The 23,527-nt window shown below is 31.5% G+C and overlaps 1 long non-coding RNA gene across 2 annotated transcripts in view; it reads left to right on the top strand.

The window, feature by feature from the left end:
• Window positions 1-23,527, top strand: part of LOC127071687 (uncharacterized) — a 108,548-nt gene that overhangs the window by 66,371 nt on the left and 18,650 nt on the right. The window lies entirely within an intron of this gene.

Raw genomic sequence — 23,527 nt, 5'->3', positions numbered from 1 at the left:
TTTTATACATATTATTCCTAGAATTTCTTTGACATTTATATGCACTTCAACATTTTCTTAATCCTACATTATTAAAATGAATTGTATTAGACAGACGCAAAGCAAATAATGCATTTGATATCAATTATATATGCGAAAAACATTAACGTTTATCTAGAAATCGTACGTATTTTCTTATAAAATCATATTTGTTTCTTATAAAATCGTATTGACTTCGTATTAGTTGTTCTGTAAAAATTATTGATAATGGATTATGTCTGATGTCTCATTGTTAGCTCAATTCTTCAATTCACGCGTATCGGGTGCATGAGGGTTACAACATATTCATACAAGCATATACAACGATACGTTGAATGGGTTCTGCTAATGTGCTTTTATCACTTCATTTTTCACGCAACTACATTTGTCTCAAGCAATATTGGATGAAGCGCCATAATTGTTAATGTACTGTTAATTCGGAAGAAATAAGTCGGCCGTATAACAATAATATAAGGCTGTAATGTCTTTATGCAAAACGCTTGGAAAGAGAAAAAAACACACATAATTATATTCTGCGTATGTATGGGCATGTGTGCGCGTGCATATGATACGATTATAAAATGTGGTCTTATTGCTGATACCGGCAATGATCGCATAAGTCTGCCCATGTTTGATTGCAGGTTTGATTGCAGATAATATACCAATATTCGGTATTGTTTAATATTGAATTTTCTTGCTACTATTTTCATCAAAGTACCCGTGAAATTCGCATTCTGGTCAGTTAAAACTTTCTTAGAAACTCTGTCTTGACAGATCAAGTATTTTAGGAATATCTTGTATAACTAGCAACGAACCAATTAAATCTATATGTACATACTCAAATCTTTGACACATCTATCTTTTTTCAAGCAAAGGTTTTTTGGGAAGGTGAATTTTACTGCACTGAAAATTCATTCTTAAGACAAATGTTATTTTTAATTCAGCTGCCATACAAGTATCTATCAAAAGTATCCAATAAAATTTTTTAAAATTTCGAACTGTTGGTTTGTTCTGAAAAATATTTTCTAATTTTTTGTTTCCAATATTTCTACTCCTTTATTAATTCTTCTGTAAAAATAATGACTGATACGGCATTTCTACCGTATTGATTATAAAAAATGCATTAGCTGTAACATTTTTCGAATTATTTACATGAACTATGTTTGTGTAAATGAACTATGTTTGTTACATGAACTAAATTGGCTGATAAAATCTAATTGTGTAACTTGTCAAAGAGTTGGCTTTTTATCAGCTCTTTGCTGAAACGCGTATATTAATGGTGTATGACTTGTTTTGATAGTTAATTTCTTGTCCTCATCAACATGTCTGAAAAACTTTGGACTATTATAAACGGCTAACAATTCCCTGTCTAATATCAATTCCTTTCTAATTTCTTAAAAAAAAACCATTGTTAAATCGATTAAATCAAGAATCATTGTTAAATTATTCTAATGCTATAGGAATATCACGGATGGCAGTATCAAAAGGGGACGGAAGTAAACAGTGTTTATTTTAAGGTGACAATAGAGAAGCTGCGATCACTTGCTTCTGTCATAAATTCGAGAAAATATTTACATCGGACGTTAAGAATCGAGCAATAGAAAAAGAGGAATAAGAAAAGGATAGTCGTTTATAATTATAGTTCTATAGTACTTGGTGTATTCAGTTTTTGTTCTCAATAAATCACTGTAAGACAAGTTCGAATTGAAAAAGATAGGTTTTTGTTGAAACTAAAGATTAAATTTGCCTTAATAGTAAGCTTCGGCTCTTGGAACACCAGATTAAAAATCCGTAATTATTGGTACGTTTTGACTATTCTAGAGATAAATCCAAAAGCAATTTAGACGCAATTTGATAACTTTTCTAAAATTTTTGGTCGCTTTGAGGAAGCTCGTTCATTGATAATGGTAAATGAGTTTTTTAGCTGATATATGTTTACTTATATTGAGTTTTTCCTAATTAAGGTGAATGAGCTTAAGTTTTCTTTAAAGCAGTGGGAAAGACATCTGTACACACAACAAGATTTCACCAGACAGAGAGCAAAAGCAAAAAGAACATGTGCTTGCAATTACCATGGATCTCTCATTAATCGATAAAAGAATACTGCTACCACTTCAGGAAGAGAGAGATCTCTAGATATAGGTATCGATTTTAATATTTGTGATTTCGAAAGTCATTGTAAGAATAATTTTTTTGCTTTTCCGAAAACTTCAAATTTGCTGTCTTAATTTATTGGTTTTTTATCTTTCTTCTTAGAATTTTTAAAGAATTTGTTCAATGGGATCAATCACTTAGCGACCTTATTAAAAAACCTTCGATAAGAAGCTATGATTTTTATTTAGTTTATTGCTACTAATTTCTGAAATATTAGTAGTTTCTAGATTAAGAAATTATTGTATTGTCTTTATTCTCTGGTTATGCTTATCCAACAAAGCAATGTCTTTCTATTATTATATAGCCGAGCTAATATTATAACTTAAATATTGCATATTATTTTAAGTGAATATACATTTAGCTACATTTATCTTTAGACTATTATTTATACATTTTTTGAACAATATGCGTAGATGTTTCTCGTCCTCAAAAATCTAATCTCCGCAATACAAAATAAATAAGTCTTCGAAAAGTATGGGTTGTATTCTTATGCATCCATCTTGGCATTCTTCGTGGTAACGTGAGCGCTAGAAATGGCGACGATTTCTTTTATCTTCGTATGCTTAGTTATCTTATCGCCAATTTTTTGTTAAACTTTTCGGTCCTCGTTGGTAATCGTTGTATCTATAATGCGCCAAGCACGTTTTCACTCAAATTTTGTTTGTTGTCAAGTTAAGTTATTTCTCTTAAGTTAATAGTAAATCGGATGGTTTTTATTTTCTAAATCCACGTTTGTGAATAACTGTAGGAGAAGGTTAAAAAAAGAAGTTACTTGTTCCCGAGTTTATCGTTCGATTTTGAAGAAATCCACTTTTTTAAGACTTTTCTTCTAATTTGTAGTAGTCAATTATTTTTAAATATTTCCTTCTTCACGCAACATAAATATTTGGTCTTTGTATTGAAGTGTTGTGAATGTTTTGTACTTGTGAACTGTGCTCGTCAACAGTCTATGAAGCTTGCTATTTCTCTAAGAAGTGTATTTCTGTCAAATAGTTGCTAATAACTTCGGACCACACGGTACTTCTTTTTAACAAGAAGTGATAGTAGAAGTGATACAAATCATTCCTTGCTGTTATTTTATTTCCTTCAGAACTGTGAGTAAATACGTTTCCCATTCTCCTTAGTCTTACTTTCCTCGAGATGCTAACCGTTTCTTTTTTTGCAAATTTGGCATCTACTTTTCGAGTCCTACTAATCGGTTTAGTGGATAAAACGGTGTAGTCAGTTGCACGAACACTGATGTGTTGAATGCTGTGGTGGAGTAGTATTTATTCTTGCTTCTTCATTGCACTTCTTCATGAAACGACGTACAATATCTCGATATCGTCTACTTTATATTGTTGGAATCCATGCTATTTTATAGTACTTAATTCTTTGTCTACCAAAGGCATATATATATATATATATATATATATATATATATATATATGCGTTCTCACAACTTTATTAATACCTACGAAAGATGTATATATACTTCCTCATATGTTTATCAATATTGTTACGCGCCTTGTCACTCGTTAAAGAAAGAAAAACTTTATTGACGAAGTAAAACAACCATATACAGTATTCAATTTAACGGATTCTTTAAAGAGATTTCGAAACAAGCTAGAACGAAAGACTCGCCTTTCCATGCCGAGCTCCTTCGGAAGACAAACTTATCTTATTGTTTTTCTGTCAAAGTCATTGCTGCCTAGAGACGGTCTTCTACTTCAGAGTACAATCCGAACTCCTCTAGGTCCGTAACAATATATACGAATATTTGTATCGACAAAAGCTTGTTCTTGTTGTCTACACCAAGTGGAGCATGTCCTCTTACTGACAGAATGCTATAATATTTATAAAATGTGAAGTATTCCTTACTCAACATTCTGACAATTGAAATGAATTTTTATCGCTATCTATATTTCATACGCGTTCTATTGGCAGAGAAGGTGGAGAGGGACTATAAATATTTGCTTTCAATTTTGCAGATTCTAAACATGGATTCATTTTCAATTTGTGCTTTGGATAGACCTCCAATTTTTCTTTCTTCTTCCTTCTTTCTCTAATGTTTCTTCAAAGCCAATAAATTACTTCTCATTTTTCTTATTCTTCTTAGACCGCCATTTCTGGTTGACATTAAATCACTTTGGAGATAAAAATGATAAAGCTACTGAACGCGTGACGCTTCAAAGGTTTAGGAGTAATGAGCAATATGAAATCCAATGCATTACTAAGGTAGTATGACAAAGAGAAACGATAACGGTCAGAAACAAAGCATACATTATTTGTAGTTATATATTATTTATATGGGACGTATTTATCGATGAACGATTATGTGTCGAAATTATCAAAGATACGATTTCTTGCGAGTTCGCGCGATAAACCATAAATGACATATTTTCTCTTCTTTTGTTATCATAAATTACCATCATCATATGTGCTATAATATACACAACATAAATATACACATAGTGTACATAACATATTTTTCTATTTCTTCTTCTTGTTTCTGTTCTTATTACTTTATTATTGTATTACATATTATTATTATAGTAATAATAGTAATAATGTGAAGTGAACTTCTACAGAGGAAACCATAACAAAATAGAGTTGGAAGAAAAATGTAGATAATGTGGAAATGAATTCATGTTTTAATCTTTATTAAAAATAATATGTAATATATATGTTTACTAATTATTAATTTTGGAAAAATAATCGACAAATGCATATACTTTATATATAATTGTCATGAAATAAAATTATACTTTGCACATCTGTCCTATTTAGCACAGATCATCGTAAAATTCACGTCAGTTATCTGTAAAGAAAATAAATATGATTGGATAGTAATACCTTACTGAATTATCAAATAAGCAAAAAATATATAAATCAGTTTATTATTTTCGTTTATATCGATACAATAAAAAAAAAGCACCACTGGAATCATTTAGCCTCGAATCTATGATTTCTTAATCACGAATCTGAATGCTTATTAATGTTCTATACATTACTCGTAGAATCTCTGTCTTTTCAGTTATTTTGTTTTATCTGAAAGGAATTATAAATTTTTCAAAAATTGCACAATATTTTAGAAATTCGGATCCATTGACATGAATGATTAGACACGTATTTCCTTATTTTTGCCATAGAATTATCTGTCCAAAGCTTATTAAAATGACTGAGTAAGTTACTGTAACTTCTTAATGCGAACATTGTTTCTTTACGTTTGGAAATGTCCAAAAAATTTGAGTCTCAGTTATTTATGCACAAACAAGCAGGCAATTGCTGCTTCATGGATCGAAACACAGACCATCCAAAGGTATGTATGAAAATCAGTGAGGATATAAGCTTTTTTTCCTCGGCCGCAAATTTCGAGGGGTATATTTGTGAATAAACTATTCTCGTAAAAATTTTTTAACACGATTTTTTTCAAATAAAATGACTCTTTTTCAAAAAGTTTTCAACTTTTCAAAATAGGAATCCTACATGAAATTTACGTCATTAAAATGAGACCTTATCCATTAAAGTCAATAATTACACATGTTTTCATCACTGGTGTAAATCATTATAAAGGGTGATGAACAACCTTAAGACAAAAAGATATTGAAGATAAGTGCGTAAAAGAACATAGTAAACTATCACAAACTTATGCAGCAAAGCATGATTTTAACAATTTCACAAAATTCCTACTGGAATTTATTTATTTCTAATTATGAAGAAGTGTTTCGTGCTATGTGTCAAATATCTTCGATAAATTAAAAAAAATCATCACAATCGAACGATTAGTGTCAAGTTCATATGGCACAAACTAATCTATAAGAGTGATTTTCATCAAGATAAAATACTTTTATTTAAATCCAAATTGCTGATTGAATAAAGTATTATTATTATTCAAATGGCTGAGGAGCTATTCTTGAAGACAACTTTCAAAGATCTTGCCTAACACAAAAAGAAAACTGTTTGGTCCATTATAATTATTATAATTATTATATATTATAATTAGTACATATTAATTCTATCTCTAGATTTCCTAAGTTTTGAAATTGGAACAAAACAAAATATTTCCCAAGAATTTGAATAATAGCTGATCTTAGTGACTGCTCGAAAGATATAATAAATCTGTAATATAACTTTGTAAGAAGCATGCTTTAACATCAATGAAGAAATTTTATCCTCATCTGAGGCTTTTTAATTATCAAAATTTCTTATAATATTACTAATGAATGCATGAGAGATAAAACTTCTTCACCGAGGATACCCTCATTGATTCCAATTGAATTATGAAATATCTTAATGTTAATTCCAGGTTGATGTGAAACTGCATTTATATGTATATCAACTTCATTTTGATAAGGTACAATAATTCCGTTGTCGTAATGAAGAGAAGATAAGTTCTCGATCGTAAATGAAAGTATGGTGTCTTAATCTACGGCAACATATGAATGATAAGTTTTTTGTTGTCGATTAAAAAATTCCGACGATAAACTTCGATGCAGTGTTGTCTCTCGAAATGGCTTGCAATGAATTTTCTTGTTTTCTGCTTCTACGAGAAGCTTTTCTGCTCCGCGAGAATACATAACATACATTAACATCCCTGCAATAATGCTGCGCCTAATGTTATGTTAAATATTCTTCGAAAACAAAATTGACTTGTCTCGAAAAAATCACTAGATCTCGTATTAATTCTGATGAATATTTTTTGTTGGGATGTGTGTGTGTGTGTTGTAACGAGCGGCTTAGAGGTTTTTTGAATGAGCTCGGAACAAATGCCATTTCTAGATGCTAGAAAGGTTCTGACAGAACACAATAGGCATTTGTTTGCCTTTGACGGGTTTAGGACATGGCTTACGGACGCTCTGGATTGAAAAGATTATAAAGAAATCGGCATATATATTTGTAGATAAAGTCGTTTTTAGTTTTAATAGAATTTTGTTGACATTTTTTACATGAATATTCAATATTTTGGAGGCTTATGCGGAAAAATAATTCTGCTACGAAGACATGGCTTCGCAAAGAAGACGTAATCGGCAGCGAGCAAAGGAAAGAGGGAAGACGGAATTATAGACACTTACTCTTCTCGTCCAAGAGTTTCAAAAGGAACTTCGGTAACAGCGTAGAGAGCTCAAGTCGGAGAGGAAACAGAAAGACGATTGAGATTCATTGTCTGAGGCTCGTGCAGAAATATGCCAGATAAATATTGAGGATCCGATTAAAGGAAATTTTTCGGTGTTCGGCTCAGTTGGTTTTAAGAAATTCGATTAACTTAGTTAAACAGGAGTTCAAGATGGGCTATCAATTTATCGTCAAGTTTAGTTGCCGAATTTAGCAGTAGGTCTATTTATATTATCCAGTGACATTTAATATATCTGATGAATCGGGAATTTTTACTTCAGTTCGAATTTGTTTCGAAAATTAACTATTGGAGTGAGCCAGCGAAGTACATCGTGTTTACGTTGGATAGCATTGTATTGTATTGAAGACAACAAGAGATTCGGCAGTTCTGACATTCTCAGAGCTGAAGGTGCAACTAGAGCTACAGTCAATCTTACAAGTGTTCGTACCCTTAGTATTAATTTAAAAAATTTATTGAAATCAAATGATGCATATAGGATTTTGTTATAAATTTCTTGTTGTAAATAAAAACATTTATACCACATTCAACAAAATTGTGTAATTAATTACAAAAATATATTAATTTAAATCTGTATAACAAATAATGACGATTCACAGAAGTATTCGTACTGGCATACGTCTTGATAGAAAATTACTTATTATAATAATTTTGTTGTTGAATAATTATTTTTTACTATTTTGTAGGACCACCTTTATGCTTTATTACCACATTCAATCTATTATATTTTGCTATTCATACGCAGTTTAAAAATACCTCAACTATTTTTAAAGTGGGTATGAATAAACTTCTATAAATGTGTTTATTTATAATAAGAAATTTCTAGTAAAATTGCACACGTATTATTTGATATTAATGAATTTTTACAATTAAGATTAAGGATATGAATACTTATGAGACTAAATATGTATCGAATTTAACATTTGGAAGCAAAGAGCGGGGGAAAACATGGTAATTTTGGCTACTGATTTGTTCTGTTTCGTTTGGCTTATTCGTTGTGTGCGCTAAAGATTCAAGATAAAATTACATGTTCGCGATTATTAAATGCGGTATCGCATCCTTTTATCCGACAGACGTTACAAGTGGAGGGGTTGAAGTCCCTTAAAGAAGCCGTAGTCAGGGCCTTGGAGATCAAGGATATTCAGGAGAATAATATTTTTCATTTTTTGCATAATCAAGTGAAGTCGGACAGGAATGTGCAACTGGTACGATTTTCCAGGAAATCTTCGTCAAGAAGAGATGGAGAGAAGGATTGCCGTGACAAATCCTTCTGGAACTCGAACGAATCAAAATGAAAATGACAGAAAGAAACCTGGAAGTGAGGTCGATAGTGTTGGTCGAACGAGGAGAGGGATCATTTCTAGTTGGAATGTCTAAAGATAACGCGGAAGGAAAAGTAAAAATGATCGAACTAATAGTCGAAAACTGCTTGGAAATGTTTTGACTTTCCTAAATGATCAGTATGCACAAGATCTAACGCGTTATTTTCCTCTCTTCGCGCTTCCTTTTCTATTAGTTTTCTTTTAATAAAATTAACTAAAGATTTAATTACTATGATTGATGACAATACATAAATTTTCATAATTATCGGGTAAACTACTATAACGTTATCGATAGAAGCTCTGCTCTCAGTATTTGAATTCCCATTTCCAAAGGTCAGCTTTGTTTTAAAACTCGTTGAGCAACTGCGACATCGTTTGTGATAGATTTTTTCGCATTTAATGGGAATCATTACTTTACGGTATGCCTGTTGGAAGGGGTCTTCTATAAGTGTTTCACTAGTTCCATCTTACAGGAATGATAATCATATTTCTTCGTAATCTTATTAATAGAATTTCTAGATAATCCAATCTAGAGTAGAATAGTAACAGTATGAATGAAGTATGCTGGTTTTCTTCGAAATGTGCTAATACCATAACAGCATTATCATCATTTGTAATTGTTTGTCTTTTTTTTCTATTTGAAAAATTCCAGGATTTCTTCAAAATGTTGATGTTTCAATGTTATAAAACATTTTTGGACGAGGATAACGTTTCTTTTAGATATTTTGTGTCGTTAAAGAGATTACATTGGTAGAGAATTACAACTGTATGATATGCATTTCATTGACATTCACTAAATACCAGAAACATATCCACTTTTTCCTTTCTCGAAAACATTTTTCGAGAATAGTTATTATTAACTCGTACAGATTGTGCTTGACTATAAATACAACGTTTGTCTAGAACTATTCTACATATTATGGTCCTAAATAAAAAGTGTGTCTCTACTTTGAATTTTAAGTGAATGCGTTGTAATTAAGTAGCTCTGTCTAGATATTTCTAGAGAGAACTATTTAAGACTCGAACGGGTTACAATTACATAGACTATCCAATGTAGTATATACATGTTGAGTCAATAACTATTAACTCTTTGAATATTTCCAGTCTTATTTTTAATTTTATGTATAGATTTTATAATGTAATAATGCGCATACATGTACAACGCGAATCTTGAAACCATCTTGAACCATTCATCTTTTTTATCTTATAATTTTTCGAATTTCAATAAAAAAAAATATGGCTTGTTATAGTTATGTAAATTATCAAACATTTTTTTTAAATACTTCACTAACTATTTTTCTTTACATTGTACTCTAATGTTTTTTATTTAGAATGGTATGAGAAATCGATTCATACAAAAAAAAAATCGTAAGATTTCGTTTAACGCAATAACTATAATCTTAAAATCTCGAAAAAGAATGTTTTCATCATTAAATATACATCTTATCCTGAGGAATTTTTTATGAAATCATAAATAAAGGAGATATTTAAAGTGATAATAGTTATTGACTCATCCCCTGCATATTTTTACTGCGTAAAAATTTTGTATTAAAAAATTCTAACAAAAAATACAATATAATAATGGATTAGTTTTCGTTCGATATAGTAAAGGAACATGCATCTATGTTAGTTACATTTCAAAGTTATCTATTCTTATAAATATTAGAAGTTACTTCTATAAAAATTGAATTGATTATATTTTCAATTTCTTGTTAATATTATTTAATTTCGACGAACGCAGCACGAATTCTTTGTGTTAATTTCTCACTCGTATAAACTTTTGTCTGGTAAACTTTTTTTCTAATTTCTTTTTCAACTATTTAAGTTCTGATAGCGCGAGCTACAATCAACAAGGTCGATTACGCACTGAGCCATTTATAGCTGTTTAGCCATATACTCGAACTTATAGGCCTTATGATATGTATACAATGTGTTCAAAAAAAAATATTCAATATTTATACAGAATATAGAACACATACTGAGTAAAAAAATTTTTGTGAATAAAGGTCAACCATTTCTGAGATATTAATAGTTTTGTGTGCTATTATTATGATTGACATACTTTTGGCTTTTCGATTTACAGATGTTCTACATGCCTTCTATTTCCATACACATTTGACATCTTCTCACAGATTTCCGAACCCTGTCGAAAATATCGCATCATTGTCAGATGGTTTCATAAACATTGCAGATTCGGTTTCGAAATTCTTCCATGTTAGTTATCGGCGAAGAATACACTTTGCTAATATCTCCATAAAAAGAAATCCAATGGATTGAAATCGGGAGGGGTGTATCTGGTCATCACATTCAATCTATCTTTGACTGAAATGAATTTGATTCGCAACAACGTTGAAACAACGTATGAGAGAAAACTCTTTGATTAGGAAACTTTCCCATGTAAAGAAGTCGTGCAGCTAATGTTAGACGCTGACAACTGACTAAATGCCAATTTAATCTTGGAAATTGAATGAAGACATTCAGAACACGATTTATAAATACAAAAGAAATGATTATACGCGATGATAGAAACCAATAAGTCAATCAAAATACTAACAAATAAAAACATTTCTATCTCAGAAATGGTTGATCTTTCGACTTTATATTTACTAAGTCTTTCTCACTCAATATAGTGTCTTCTATATACTGTATAAATATTGAATGTTTTTTTTTTATACCCTGTATATTATACATATGTGACAAGGTACAAATTTTGTAATATGTCTAGGAAACAATTATAATCAATTCATTAATGAACAAAAGTGATTTATTTGAAATTGAATAATGAATTAGTAACATTTTATTTTAATTCGTAAATAAATGCTTAGTTTAAATTATTAATATCTTGAAAAAACTGGCAAGAAAATTAATAATCATATAAAACCTTTCGAAACAATATGATACATGTAATGTAAATCGAGATTTTTTGCACTCCCACGTTTTACTACGTTTTTCATTTTTTATATCTACTTGACAAACTCTTGTTAGCTTTTGTTTGGATAGTGTGGTTGGAAAATGATTCCAATGTCCCTTCAGTGGTATATCTCTATTCGATAGTCGCCATTGTCTTTTATAATCTGATAACAGTACCTTATTTAATGATGTTTTGACTAGTTTTATTTTATATCCAGTGTAACTTTGTTTCTTTTCTGTATGGTTTTTTTTTGTGCAGAATATGCGAGTTAAAGAGTACCATGTCAAATATAATGTAAAAGAAAATTTTTCAGTACTCTTTCATGTATTTTCATAACAGGGAATATAATGTCCGATTTTGGTGATCAATATCAATTATTCCCCTTTATATTGTAGTCAATAATAGATTTTGTTTTAAAAGTAGGATTTAGTCAACGTTCGTTTTGTTCAGTTATTTTTAATTTCGTGCTGTGAATGTTTTGTTTATCCTTTCACTTCAATGTTAATATTTCATTGCAGCTTCTTATTTTGTATATTTTTCTTTTTAATTTTGTCTTGACAAAATTTTTCGGCATGTTTTTTCTATTAAAATGTAGTATCCTAATGGTATTTTAACTAAAGTTGAAAACAGTTTCTGCGAAGAATAACAATTGTCTAAGTGCAAAATATGTTTTTTCTGTAACATTGGCTGTGATAGCTTCATGACAACACTTTCAGATGTACTGTTATCAGGATTTTATCGTTACCTAAATATATAATATTTTAAAATCATAACTATAACCCGATTGTGACTTACATTTATAACATTTTATCTCGAATTTCGCCCTTTCTGAAAAATTAAATTGTTCATAAGATGCGTTCCTTAAATTTCATTAGCAATTCATCGATGGCGATGTCCTTTTCCATTAAACATACTTTAAATTTTTGTTGAAAAAAATTTGTCACAAGTTTTATTTTATGTAATTTATCCATATTGTCAACTATATCATTGTTTACAAAATGTAAAAATCTAATATTTGTAGAAATTTTTTCAATGGCATAGTTTTCCTGAATATTGACGATTCTATAACAGCTCTTTTAGATCAGTCCATTTCTATTTTTGGCTTTTTAACTTGAGCCATTATTATACATATAATGCAAAGTATACTTTTATTTTATTATAATCCATAGGGATTCAAACTTCGTTCTTCTTTTTATTTTCATTACGTAATGTTTATCCTACGTACTAATATTTTTCCAAAACATATTGTCAAATATTATATCAAAAAATTTAATTCCGTTTTGTTTTTACTGTTCTAATTGTTCTAAAACTGCTTCCTTTATTCCCGGCTTTGATTTGGTCAACTTTAGTATGTTAACTAGAACATTGGTTATCTTGAATGAAAAATTTCTGAAACGGAATTTTTAAAAGCAATCTTGACACGTGTATTCTATTAAGCAATCAATATCATAAACTTCACGTCTTTCTTTGGGAGTCTCAACAGCTTTTTTTCCTTTGCGGAAATAGAAAAGTAAAATATGTCGAAATTGTTCGTTTTTACAGTCCATATAAAAATTGAGTTTAAACTAACAGTTGCAAGTAAAATTCATACAATTTGCTTCTAAACTAAAAGTGACATCTATCAATGTCAAAAGGAAGAAATCATAGTATTGACAAAAGATCTTCAAAACAAATATAATGCTATCTATTTGTCAGAACCGAAATTATTTTCTTACCAATCCATTACATTTACTGGGTCTAAAACTTTAAGAACAATATACCGTAACATACATGAATCAATAATTGGCGGTTCTTAACGGACTGATTGCCTCATTTGAATCTACTATGGATATTCGTTCTGACTCGTATTACATTATTATATAGTGGCTGAAGGCATGGTGTTATGCGGGGTCAAATTATCTAAGTGAATTCTCATCGAATCAATACAGTAGTTTATCTCTTCTCAAGGTTTGTCCCAACACGAAAGTTGTACTCAGACATGTTTCTTGGATCTAAGTTCAGGGCTTCGCTCAGGAGGTATAACCACACTATTGCTGCCAAGACCTCCAACCTTGTTTAGCTTAATGCCGCATTGATGAGTCTTGCTTCGATTAGGCTTCACTTCCTGTTGGATACTCGTTTCATCTTGTCTCCACCGGATATTGTGGAAGATATATTACATGATTATTGCCTGTGTCTTCTCGATCGCTATCCACAATTCAAGTGCCTTGACACCAATCGGTCTGGCGGCATCTTCTTCCTCTGTTATGGGGATTGCGGCCTCGATGGTTTCCCTCGGTGCAAGGAGGATTATATCTAACGTGTAACAGAATACGAGGGGGTTGTTTGGTAAGGAAGATTGTATAGGGTGATCCATGGGATGGTGTTCAAGACGAATCTCTGTGAAACAGTGTTCATTTCCGTATGTGGCTTTCTCACTTGAAAAAATTTTGTTGGTAAAATACTTGTCAACGATGTGTGTCAGAAATATGGTGTCAGTGGCTACTGCTTATATATTGAATTCCATGGTTATCAAATAAAGGTCAATCTTGAGTAGAACAAGTTTTACCGTCTTCCATTGTGTTGTGTCCAACAGACATGTCGTGAAGCAACGGGTCCATCAATGATTCCCAAAATCCTAGACGATTCTTCCTGGGATGTTATTTGAACTCAGCGCTTTGTTGATCACGAAAATTTTCCTCCTAATTTGCAGCAACTCATCGAGGGTGATGGCTGTCTGCAGCCGTTCACTGTTGGTTGGTCACCGGTAATGTCCACTGTTTCTCCCGGCTTGTTCTTCGGTTCCTTCTTCCGAATTCTTTTTGCCAGTATATTGGCGTAGTCAGTCTGGGTTGATCACAAAAGTGGTATGTTAATAGGGATCGATGTTGCTCGGTTCGTACACGTTTTTTGGTCATACAGCCGAAGAAATGCAATGACTTCGCAATCCCAAAAAAAATTGCGTTGTCCTATCCAGTGCGCAGAGGGCTGGTTTCCGCCAGCTTGATGGCACAAGCACGCAGTGCAATATTTCCGGGAGTGTTGGAAAGATCTTCTTTGCTTCGTCAACTTCCCTTAGTAGTCCATGATCTTAAGTACCGTACGGTGAATTTATCCGCCTTTTAGGTTATACAATTGCCACCTTCCGTCTGTTATAGTTTGAAAATGTTCAATACTTCTGATGGCAAGCCGCGAAGATTTAAGATTCTTATATTACTCATAGAACTTTTTAGAAGTTTGCACTGTCATGAATTTTCTCTTTTTCTATTGAGAAATTCTCTGATAAAGATGATGACGATAGTGACGATCTCCACATTATGTTGCACTATTTTATTTTATTTCGTTTTCTTTCTTCCGTGGTGTTGATTTTGGTAGTGGCTTCTTCGGAACCTGCAACAGACTTTTTATCGCGAAATGATAACAGTCACTGAGGCGATACCTGGAGAGCTCCGGTTGGGTGTCCGAATTCCCAGTGGTGGTTAGTTAACTTCCGAAACAAATATAAATACTCAATGAATTAGTTTGTCATCTGGCTGGGTTTGTCATCTTCCTCGGGTATATTTTTGGATTTAATTTTGAGTTTAATCTACTAATTCTAGTTCGGTTGACTGCTATGGTTACTGAATCCGATCTTCCCGAGGCTGGTGAGTTTTCGGAGTGTGACTCATACTCGCTCTGTCCCGAATTCTATCCTCGAACAAGTATTTTGTAGATTAATTCTTTTTTACAAAGCAACTCACCTTTCAAGAATTTTATCGAATCCACACAAACCCACTACAAAAACCTACATTCATCGTCATTAGATCTATTGTATCTTCAATACTATTAACGGTCCTTACGATGATGCTCAGACCATTCAGATCTGTACTGTAATAAAATTGTTCCTAATGCGACATAAACAACTAAGTGATTGCATATTTTAAATAAGAAGGAAAATTCAAAATTTTTGCTTAAAAATATAATTTTATTCAATTAGGTATTGTCCGTTTTTGTGGATGACCTTGCCATCTTTCAGGCAGTTTCATAATTCAATGTTCAGAAAACTTCTGATTTTTACTAGCAAAAAATTGAATTAAATGTGATTTTACATTATCGGCGTTATTAAAAATTTTACCATTTAACGAGTTCTGCGTGGAACGAAATAAATAGTAATCTGAAGGCGTAAGGTCAAGGCTATATGATGAATGTGACATCACATCCCAACCTAGTTCCAATAATTTTTGGCGAATCACCAAAGATGTGTGGGGCTTTGCATTATCATGCTGGAGAACAACGTCCTTACGATTTTCCAATTCTGGCCGCTTTTCTTGAACTGCTTCGCTCAGTTTGGCGAATTGTTGAACATACACGTTTAAATTAATCGTTTGGTTTCTTGGTAAAAGTTCAAAGTACAGAATTTCTTTATAATCCCACCAAACTGACAGCATAATCTTTTTCTTTTGTGAATCTCAGCTTTTGGTGTCATCTAGGCTAGTTTATCTTGCATTACTCCCGATCTTCTCCGATTAAGGTTATTATAAACTATCCACTTTTCGTCGCCAGTAATCAGTCGTTTCAGAAATGGATCAATTTCGTTGCGTTTCAGAAGCGAATCGCAGATGCTAATGAGTTGCATCGAATGAATTTCCTTAAGCTGATGAGGGACCCATAAATCGAGTTTCTTGACATATCCAAGCTGTTTTAATTTTTTTGGAATGCATGTATGAGATACATTGAACTCCTCTGCAAACTTATGTGTTGTAGTATGACGATCTGAGTCGATAATGGCCTTGATATAAGTCTCATCAACTTCAACTGGACGGCCAGATCGTTGTGCATTTTTAGTGAAAAATCACTAGAACGAAATTTGGCAAATCAATTTTAACACTGTCTTTCTTTCAAAGCTTCATTCCCATATACGGCACATAACTTCTTGTATGCTTGCGATGCGTTCTTGTCTTTTCGGAAATAATACAATAAAATATGAAATGCGCATCTTGTTCTATTGTTAAATTGGGATAAAAACAAAACTAAATAACTAATCGATACAATTTTCTTACTAAATTAAAGATGAACGTTCAAACAACAAGAAAACAATATAGGTTAAATGCTTTGAATACGTTAACAAAACAAAAAAATGTGCTAATGACATAATTACCTATTGACAAAATCCGCAATTACTTAGTTGCCAACCTTGTAGTATAACTACACCGGATGTGGCCTGTTTGACTAAGAAAGACCAATTTTCTGTTGGTGAGATAGCTATCGACGATGCGTATCAGGAATATCTTTAATTACTTTTCGCGGGTAACGTTGAATAATGGATTACATGGTTGCCAGTTAAAGGCCTAACTTTACCACACAAGTTTCAGTTGGTGTCATCGACTGCTTTAAGAAAGTCAGAAGAACCAGAAAGAGACTTTCATCGATCACTCCAAAATGTATATACATTTGAGAAAACCTCCACTAGGCTATTTCTTTAACTACTTTGTTTCAATCTCCTTATTGAATAACTATTACTTCTTCGTCTTTTATTAAGACATATTTGAAATATCTCTATTGAGAAATATTTACATAATATGGCAGTCCTCGATTGAGCTTTATTGTTCCACACACTGAAATTTTTTTCAAAATTAAGTCTATTGCGAGTTTTATACTATACAAGAGACGCTTTCACGACGCTCTGGCATATCATGCGACAACTCGAGAGGCGTTTCTACGGTGCCCTGGTGTTTTATACGGGAATTCTGATGACGACTAAGCAGCAGTACTTTTTGTAGGCCTCCAAGTAATAAGAACAGTATCTGTTTGTAGATAAGTTCTTGAGCTCTATGTCTTTCTTTCCGGATAATTTATTTCTTACAATGGCAATAAGATATTTTTATCTCAATTTTTCTCGTGGATGTAGCTCGACTTGGGTTCTTAGTCGAGTTAGTCTGAACTTTATAGTTATAGCAAAGAAAACTTTATTTTCAAAGTTATCGAGCCTTATAAATATAGGTAGCGATCAATTCAGTTCAAGTAAAGGTAAATTCGATTTTTCGACTACATTACCTTCATACGCGGAGCAATTGTCAATGAAATAAACGAATCCAGTGGCCAAGATAGTGACGAAATAAGAGATGTGAGAAGCCGAAAAATCAGGATTATAGACAGTGAAACCAATAGTGAAACTATAGAAGATGCAGACAGTTCACAATGGATACGGTGTGGAGATTCGGAAGAAATGACACCAAGAGTACAATTTATATTCGGCGAAAAATCTGCAAGACTATAATTATCTTCCAATATAAAAGAACTAATCGATTTTTTTAAAGCTGTTTTTTATCAATAGATTCGTTAAAGAAATAGTTTCTGGAACGAATAATTATGCGAAAAAGAAATTGGAAGGGAAGACGCTATCGTCGAATTCGATATGGCGAAGTTGGCGTGATGTGACCAACGAAGAATTCTGGGCATTTATTACTATTATAATAGATATTAGTATTATGCAGTTGGCCAATTTGCAAGAGTATCGATCGAGGAATAATGTCAGTTACATTCCTTTTTATATAGAAACATTTACGAGAGATAGGTTCAGTCAGATATTGTGGATGCTTCACTTAAAAATTATTTCACCAGATAATACTAATCCGAGAACACGTTTGCAATGAGTAAGTTGCTTTTTGGATTACATCAATTCTAAATTCTTGGCTTATCAAATTTAATGGTTGAATTTCATTTATTACATATAATTCAAAAAACTCAACCAAATGGGATATCAGAGTTTATACTCTAGCTGATTCGAATACTGGCTACATTTGTGGTATTCTACCTTATTATGGATCTCTCACAATACAGCAATTAGTGGGACCTGATGTACCAGTTTCCATGATAATTCCGATACACTTTTAAAATGATGTTAGACAAAATTCATGGTGCTCAGGGGCACCATATATTTACGGATAGATATTATACAACATTACATTTTGGCTCAAGAATTAGTCAAACTCAAATACCATTTGACCTAACGAATAGAACGGAATTGTCAAACGAAATAAAAAAACCAAAATTCTTAATAAAATCCAAACTAGCTTATTGAAGAACTAACACTCTACTTTTAGCGTGGAAAGATAGAAGGACCGTCATTTGTTTAACCACTAAGAATAACATAGGAATGACTTTCGTAAAAAGGATTTTATGAAGTGATGTAGAAGTCAACATTAAGAAACCTAATATTATAGTAAATTATATAAAATATATGAGTGGCGTTGATCGCGCAGATCAATATGCTTTGAAATATTGTTTTCTCCAAAAATCCTTAAAATAGTGACGTAAACTTTTTTTTGAGGCTTGGCAATTTGTTTGTTTAATTTATACATACTCTATAAACTTGAGAAAAAGAAAAGAAAGGAAAGATCATTTACTCATTTGCGTTATCTAAAAATGCTTATTCAGGAATTGAGAGAAATCTATCGCCAGTCTCGTGATCGTGCGTCGACGTTAAGCATCAATGAACCCCGACTAAATGAAAAGCTTCATGTTATTCTGAGAAGATAAAAAGAGATTGCAAGGTCTGCTTTGATCAAAGTAGCCTGGCTATATACGTGAAACTTCAAATTATTTTGATACGTCCCCTTACAAACTAAGAATCTCGGAGATTGTTTTGTAAAATATTATATAAAAAACAATTACAGAGTGTAATAATTAACAGATTTTGTTTTGCAAACATAGAAATTTTTGTTATTTATATACTTTTGTTTGAGTATTAATTATTTGAAAATACCTGTAAAACCTTGTTTAATATAACCAAAATCTTCTCGAGTTGCTAGTTCCCCAAGCGAAAAAATCCTCAAGTGCAGAGGGTTAGTATTATTGGAGAAATGAATAAAGGTCAATATTTGTCTGGGTCTATTATGGCTCATAGTCCTGGAAAAAATTGGAATTTTTATCATTGGGTTTGTGGACCAGTAATCGTCCATTCATTTGTTCTACAGGTCCCATAATAATTACTAGTATAAACCATTTTTTAAGTTCTGCTACAGTTACATCGAACCTTTTCGCATTTTTTTATGAGATTTATTTCTACCATAATTTTGTCTATAGTATCTGTTTATTTCCATGGCAATAAATTCAAATAAATTGTTTCCAATAAACAGATCTGAAAATTTGTTTATCTTATTTATATTTGTAGAGAGCATAGTAGGTCTCGGAGAGCCTATAAAACCATCATTATTCAAAGATGGATCACATTTTATCAAATTCAATTCTATTTCTTCCTCAGTTTCTTCAAAATCACTCGATAAAGGCATGGTCCCTTGATTTCTTTGCAATCAAGAGATTGCAAAGAATTAAAGTATTACTTGTTTCTTCTATGTACGAATTATTAAATTCATCAGGAAGATCAGAGAGCGTATAAGCATAATAATTTTTTAAAATATTCTCTTTTTTATGAATCATGATTAGGATATATTTTTACATAATTACTAAAATTATAAACCGAAATTTTATGTGACACTATGAAATACTTTTAATAGTTGACTGTCGGCTTCCACATGACACCAATGTATTGCAACCGGCAATCAAGTATCTGTATGCATATGATACTAATGTGCTATCACTGGTACTTAAGTATCGATTTACATATTCCATCAATGTGGTATCAACGGACATGAAAGTACTAACTACCCTTTACATTCGAGACCTTCTTCACTCAGGCGTATCAGCAACTTAAAATGTTTCGCGGCATGTTTAATAAATTGCTTACCTCTAACTTAGAATGATTAGAATGAGTACAAATTAATGTATAAAAGTTTGATATTTTAATATTTCATGTATCTTTACATCTTAAAGAAGAAAATTTCTTATATATTAGTCTCTGTACTGTTGTTTAGTATAATGTTTTCTATAGTAATTGCCAAGATGCATCCCGGGTTGTCGGGGCACGTTTTGCAGTAATATGTTGTCTGGTATCTTTTGTCGGAGTCATTTTGTCGAAAGCAGATTCTGCAATCCTTCCTATTTCTTGTTAAAATGACATACAATTTTCCATTCAATCTTCGAAGTGAATATCTTCAAAATATCTTCGAAGTGAATTCAAGTGGAAATTCGGTCACAAATTTGGTGAAATCTCCCTTCAATTGATCAACTAAGATTTTCACGTATCGCAAATGACTAAACGGCCATTCATTTCTCTGCTTTTTTATTGTTTTATACAGAATATATGGATTGATTACATATGTTTTTAGGTCCCAAAAAGATAGTTTTTGAAAATAACCATCATTTCAAGGATTTCCTTAATCATTTGCGTTGGCAATTATTTCACAGATGCGCGTGCCAGAGCGCTACACTGTAGCTCTCTATGAGGCGTCACTCGAAAAGAGAAGACTTTGTAGAGTCTTATATAAAGAATTTTATACAGATATAAATATTAATTATTTTTTATTAATAATCTTGTACAGTATGATATATTTCAAAACAGTCTGAAATATGTAGTTCTACGAGGTATTTCTTGCACAAGTTTTTCTATTTTTTCTATTTTGTATATATTCTTGCATAACCTTCTTTGTGGATTTTTTTAGCGTTTATGGGGGAATATTCCTTGGAAAATGTTCTTATTGCTTTGTTTGGGAACGATGCAGTGTGTTACGAATAGATATTCTTCCATATTTTTGATAATCAAGAATGCATACATTTTGTAATATTTGTTCTACCACATCTGACGGAACCATTGAAAATGAATATTTTTTACTTTTCACTACATATATTTTCTTGCAAAATAAAACATAAGCATTAAAAAATGTTATATCTGCTAAATAAAATAATATTCTTTTTATGATTTTTTACATATTTTCTCATTATTGAAAAAGAAGATAAATAACGATTTTGTAAATCCATCTCACGTATGCAATCATTATATTTTGAAACGACGGGCTTTGTAACAAAGCCATTTATATTATTACATATTATTTTTCCATCTGTTCTTTTCCACTTCCATCATCTCAATTTTTTTATATTTTGTGGACATTAAATATATATCTTCCTTGTTTTTATACTGCAACAATAATCACAGTCGACGTGCCACGAACGTCTTTTTTATTACTGTGACAATTGCTATCGACGTGTACAACACATACAACATGACAAAATTATTAGACAAGACATCTCTTTCCAGCACAAATAATTAAAAAACAATATGTTAAATCATATTGATCGGCGCGATCAAAACCACTACATATATATATTATGTAGTTTATTGAATTTTCTCATATTAATTTCAACACCACTTCATAAAATTCTTTTTACAGGAGTCAAACTTGTATTATACCAATTGGTTAGGTTTATCACGACTCTCTTATCTTTCCATGCTAAAACTAAGGTATTGCCTTTTCGGTATGGTATTGTAGATTTATTAAATTTTTTTCTCTCTTTTTTTTTTAAGATTTGGCAAATTCTTCCAATTTGTTAGGATTGTTCCAGTTAAATGACATATTCGGAGGCAGTTTCCTGTATTCTTAAGGTAAATTCATAAGTAATTCTTTCGCCAAGGTATAATTTACATAATATCTGTCTGTGAACATATGACGTCCCTGAGCACCAGGAATTTTCTCTAACATTGTGTAAAGATGCAATAGTATTCTTGTTGTTAGAACTGATAGGAAGATCTTATCAATTTTTCAGTCATGAATGTTCCATGATAGAGTACAAATATATACATAATAGAGTACAAATATCCATAATGCCATAAATATAGCCCGTTTTTGAATCTTCTAACGTATAGACCCATTTGGTTGATTTCTTTGGATTATAAATAATGAATGATATCCAACCTTTAAATATAATAGTTGACTTATTCACACAAATTTGTTTTCTCGGTGTAAAATAGTTCAAGAATTTTGAATTGATATAATCCAGAAAGCAATTTACAAGCTGCAAACGTGTTCTTGTGCCGGAAGTGTTTTTAGATGAATCATTCAGAAAATTCAGTTGAACCTGTTTCTCGTGAACGTGTTTGGATAGAATGGAATATGACTGATATTATTTGTTGATACTATACTCTTGTATATTTGCCAATTGCAATATTAGTTTTCATATTTATTATTACGCCAATAAATGACCATATTTCTTCAATAGTGATACTGCCCCGAGTTCACCATATTGAGTACAATGATAGTTAGTATCTAACATTTTTTCGGCGTAATTATTGATTTCAGTAACTTCATTGTTCAAATCAAATTTCATTCACTAGTTCATTTGTAAAAGATAACTTAAAAAAATTTATTTGTTCTTTTATGTTTGAAGATACTTGCGGTTCTGCAAGTTTTTTTGGTTATAAACTATATTATTCGAATTCTTATACATTCAGAACAATCTGATTGTACGTTTTCTGCAGTAACACCATCGTTTTCACTGTTACAGTCTATTATTCTGATTTTTTGCTTTTGTACAATTCTTACTTCATCACTATCGTTATCACTACTTTTGTTTTTATATCGTTAAGCTCTGCGTATATAAATATAATTTCATCGTTCAGCAACAAAAAATCAAACTTATCTTCACTTGAACTAATGTTTTTATCATATTATTTAAACAAATTTATTTCAATAAATTTAAAAATAATATTCTTATTATCACTATTGCCAAGTTCAAACTGATGCAAAGAGATACAACTTGATGCATGATTTTGGAGAAAGGTAAGATAAGAAAATCTTATCGCTATATGAAGGTATATTTTACACTTCAAAAAATTATATATTGTACAACATTTCGAGTTTCAAAGAAATCAAACACAAATAAATATCATATCGTCGCTTGATGTATCGCGTCAAACCGATAATTGACACAAAAGTAAATGGTGAGTGAGAATCACCTCTCGAGTGCAAAGGGTAACTGAACCCTATGATTAGCATTGGATGATAATGTATGAAATTGGATGTTTGAGGGATCAAAAATTAAGACGTGCACATATGGGTCCTTTTTCAGTGCTACATTTTATTGATTTCTAGTATGTACAATATGTACAATTCTTGGAGCTGTCTAGTTTATCTAAACTTTAATATCTCCATTAATTAT

The sequence above is a fragment of the Vespula vulgaris genome, chromosome 22 (assembly GCF_905475345.1).
Source record: "Vespula vulgaris chromosome 22, iyVesVulg1.1, whole genome shotgun sequence".
NCBI lineage: Eukaryota > Metazoa > Arthropoda > Insecta > Hymenoptera > Vespidae > Vespula > Vespula vulgaris.
The sequence above is the reverse complement of the archived record's forward strand: the minus strand, read 5'-3'. Positions and strand labels throughout refer to the sequence as shown.